This window comes from Euprymna scolopes, chromosome 2 (genome assembly GCF_053919585.1).
Source record: "Euprymna scolopes isolate OS-2025 chromosome 2, ASM5391958v1, whole genome shotgun sequence".
In the NCBI taxonomy this organism is placed as follows: domain Eukaryota; kingdom Metazoa; phylum Mollusca; class Cephalopoda; order Sepiida; family Sepiolidae; genus Euprymna; species Euprymna scolopes.
In genome coordinates this window covers 149,000,709-149,005,461 of record NC_136483.1, presented here as the reverse complement: position 1 = coordinate 149,005,461, position 4,753 = coordinate 149,000,709, and positions in this window count along the sequence as shown.

Below are 4,753 nucleotides of genomic sequence, written 5' to 3'. Positions count from 1 at the left end.
AACGACCAAGTTCTCTCCAATTCTCTCTCCTCTGATCTTGAGCATGTAGTACAATGGGGAAAGGAGTGGCTGGTTACTTTTAATGCATCTAAAACCAAGCTTCTCTCTTTACATCATCAACATTCTGATCCACATCTGGCATCAATTGAAATGAATGGCTCTCGTCTTCAGGAGGCCTCAAGTTTTGACAAGCTTCTGGGCTTGACCATTACTCCTGATCTTAAATGAAACACGTATATCAAATCTGTTGCCAAGGCCGCTGGAAAAATGGTGGGATCTTTCTATCGATCCAGTAGATATCTCACTGCTGATGCAATTCTCTATTTATATAAGAGCCAGGTACGTCCAAGGATGGAATACTGTTGCCACATCTGGGCAGGAGCTGCTAGAAAGGACTTGTCCTGCCTTGATAGAGTTCAAAATAGACTTCGTAGCCTCGTAGGAGATGTCCTTTTCTCTTCCTTGCAACCTCTATCTCACAGAAGAGATGTTGCGAGTTTGTCTCTGATGTATCGTTATTTTCATAGAAAGTGTTCGACTGAGCTTCAATCTATGGTCCCCCCTCGCAAAACTTTCACAAGAAACACTCGTCTAGCTGTAAACACTATCAATAATTCCCCCCCACTCTTTATCTGTGTCTAAACCTAAACGTAGATTCCATGAACAAAGCTTTTTTATTAGAACTGCACGCCTGTGGAATTGTCTTCCGTTTTCCTGCTTTCCGGCTGACTACAATATGGTTGTCTTCAAGTCTAACGTAAATAAGTTCTTGATGAGCCGTTCCATATAAGATCAAATTTTCATTACTAATGATTATTATATTGCCCAACTTCTACTGTACACTCTTTAACCCTTATCCTTGAGTGGCCTATTGGCCTTGATAATGTGGTGATACCTATGAAAAAAAAAAAAAAGAAAAAGTCCAATGTGAACAAGTTCTAATTGAATCGTCCCCCTAAGTAATCCAAGTTACAAAATTCCCACTGTTTACTATGCTAAAATCACAATGACTAATGTATACCTATTAACCCTTATCCTTGAGTGGCCTCTGGGCCTTGATAAGTGGTGACACCCATGTAAAAAAAAAAAAAAAAAAAAAAGGCATCTTGCTAAAAACATTATATGTTATATATTATATAACACGCACATCATCACGTTGACAAACCGGTTGTGGTTAGATCACCGAAGTTAAGAAACGTTCATCCTGGTCAATGCCAGATAGATGACAATTTGGGAATCCTAGACGCTGTATAGACATCGATACGTTCGATAGCTCCTGCATTCCGCCCAGTTTCCAAGTATCTCAATTTTGTCCTGCCGCTGGATCAGATGGTTGGAACGAGAGAGTAAGACTGACTCTGCGCAAACCCAGTTCACTTTAAATAAACTTCCAACGTGTATCATTCATAGTTGCTAGGATGATTTGATAGTCTTCGTTGTTCTGATGGACGAACAACTAATAACCATTAAGCTGCTTTTGTGTTAATGCTATTGTTTTCGTGGATAATATTACTAAACGAGCGATTATTTAGTCCGCATTGCTCGATATAAACAAAGCATATCGCAAAGTGAAACAGACTCCTTGTGATATTGGTTGTTCATAGCCAGACTCGCGGATTAAATAATAACTTGTATAGTAATATTATCCACGCAAATAATAACATCAATAAAAACGCAGCTTAATGCATGACATGCTGTATATTGTCGGACATAAATTTTTAATATGCAAAATCATCTGAAAGCTCTTTATTTATTTTTTTTGTTTGTTTAATTCTACTGTAACATATACCTCGTCTGATCTTGCACATCTCCCCCGGTTCATTTTTCGTGGAAATCGATTTGTTTTCCAAACTTCGTGTCACTTCGTTCTGTACTTAGTTAGGTTAACACTAACTGGTGTAATCGCTATCCGGCATTATCCATTATGTAACACTATAAAAACCGTCTTTTACCCGGACTAAAAATATGATTGTGCCAACATTACAAACTCTATCGGAGCTTGGAACACACACACACACACACACACACACACACACACACACACACACACACGCACGCACGCACGCACGCACGCATAATAATCTTATATATTAAGCTTTTGTTTTTTGTTAATGCTATTGTGTTGATAATATTACTAAATGAGCTATAACTTAGTTCGCGAGGCTAGAAATAAGAAAAGATTTACACAAAGTGAAAAATAAATAATAACTTGTATAGTAATATTATCCACGCAAACGATAGCATAAAAAGATGGCTTAATGCTTAACATATTGTATATAGTCGGAAATAAACTTCCAATATTAAAAACATACAAAACATTTCAACATTAATAACGATTAAAAACATATTTAACGTGGAATAAATTTTTATCATTTTTTTAAATAGTTTTTTTCTGTTTCCTTCTTACTTTACCGTTGTCATAAATTCAAGTTCAGATAAAAAAAATAAACTCATCTGAAAGTTTGTAGCGACAGAGTTTTCCATTCGCTGCCTAAATTGAAAATGCTTCAACTCATTTCTGCGCATATAGAATGACGCATTCATTTGCCTGAATTAAAAAAAAAACAAAACAAAAACAAAAAACATTTTAAATCAATCAGATGAATGGCTCTGCATTGATCAACAGTGTTTATTTGATTCACACCCAAATGTATAAAAAAGATACACCTTTCGTTCAATAAAAAGCTAACATCTGCTTTACGTCAGCAAAGTAATATATTTCTTAACTCACGCACACACGGAGTCAAAAGCATACTAATTCTGACATAAATGCGTATACATACGCATGCGCACAAGCTAGTAACCTTTTTCACACTGTCTTCTGCCCATCAAAAACAAATGTATAAACTTATTCATCTTAATTCTCCTAACATTTCTTACTGAACTTTCTACACTGAAAACGAATGAACATTGACTCGTATTAATAATTTTTAATCAAATGTAATTTTTGTTATTGAGTGCGAAAGTTTTGGTTACGATTTTTTCGACCTGAGGATAATTAAATTATCGACTCGCACTTCCTCGATAACTCAGCTAATGAATCCGACTTGTTCTGCAAGAAATCTCGAAACATGAACGAACATTCTATGTATTGCTATCTTATGTGTAGCTGGATTTTTCTCTCCAGGGCGTAAAAACCTTGGAAAGTACCTCACGGACATGCCTGTGAGGCTACACTTCGAATTTTTTATAGGGGTTGTTTCTCCTGGCTTTCGCTGAGCCGACAGCTAAGCACACGTCAGTGCCCCCCCATATGGTTTAGCTTGCCTGCTGAAGTAAGGCACCAAAGTAGAACAAGGTGGAGCCACATGTGAGAGATTAAGAAATGGTCGAGAGCCCCCTATATCTCTATATACGTAAACTTCCATTTTAAAAATATCTAAAGTATTTTTTGTAGACTTAACACCCCCTCTAAACTAAAACTTTAAAATAGTCCTTCCAAAAGTTTCCAATAATATTCAAGCAATTCATTATTTATATCGTAATTACGAAATAATCGATTAATATTATTTTTAAAAAGTTATTTACGATATTCGCAACATGGACGTGATTCTGCAACTTGTTCCAGCGATTAATTACTCTTTCTCTCTGTAAATAAATTACGATGTTTTTTTTTGTGGTAAGCGATCAAATTGCTAATACCTATTTTAAATAAATGTGAATGTCTGTTGAAATTTTAAAGGATTCAATTAGATTTTGGTGAATTTTTGATAAAGAAATAATTTTTATTTATTTTTTATATACACATATTCAACATCTTGGCATTTAGCGAAAGGAACGCACTCCTTGACCGGCTTTTGCAGATCACTTCCACCACCACCACCACCACCACCACCACCACCACCACCACCACCATCATCATCATCATCATCATCATCATCGTTATAATTCCCTTCCAGCAGTCGGCTACTCTCCCACCCTCTGGGGAGGGGGTGAGGAAGGGAGGAAGAAAGAACCTTTTCCCCATTTTCATCATTTCGAAGATCACCTGCCAACGAGGCGGAGGTTTTATTTTGGGCTCTGTCAAAGAGATTTGACGTTAAATTCGTCACGGTTTTTTTTTTTTATTTATTTCTCCTTTAGAAAGACTTATTAAAGTTTCAGTGTAATTTTGTTCCAGTTATTAAAAAAGCACCAAGGTTTTATCTACTGGAAAATTCGTCCCAGCTATTAAAAAGCAAAGGTTTTATCGACTGGGAAATTAGTCTCATAAAGGATTAACGAAAGAAATCGGCCATGTTTTGAAGATTTCTTTTCTGTAAAGAACAGAAATTAATTTGCCGACTTGACGAGCAGAATATCGGCCCTTGAAAGAAAATTCCCTCTTTGTTCTAGGAACTTGAAAGATTATTCAACCGAAGTTTCCTTCACAAAAAAAAAAAAAAAAATTCCATAATACAAAAATTTATCCCGTATTTGTACACATAAAGCCTACCAAAGCGACTTTATGGTTTTCTGTTTCTCTCCTTTGAATTTAAAGGTACCTGAGCCTTCACAAAGGGAAATTATTTTACTTCTTTCTCCCATTTAAGGTCAGAGAGACTTTATTTGTTTGTGATTCCTTTCGGAAAAGAAAAAAAATCATTTTGCAGAAAGACTGAACATTTTGTTAAAAGAAGTACTGAATTTAAACAAGGACTCAAAAGAACCATTTTCTGTTTTTTTATGTTCTTTTCTTTCAGCCTTTCTTACAAGTAAGAATTGTCGTCTTTTTGTATTGTTTTTTATTTATTTTAAATATTCCTTGTTCTTT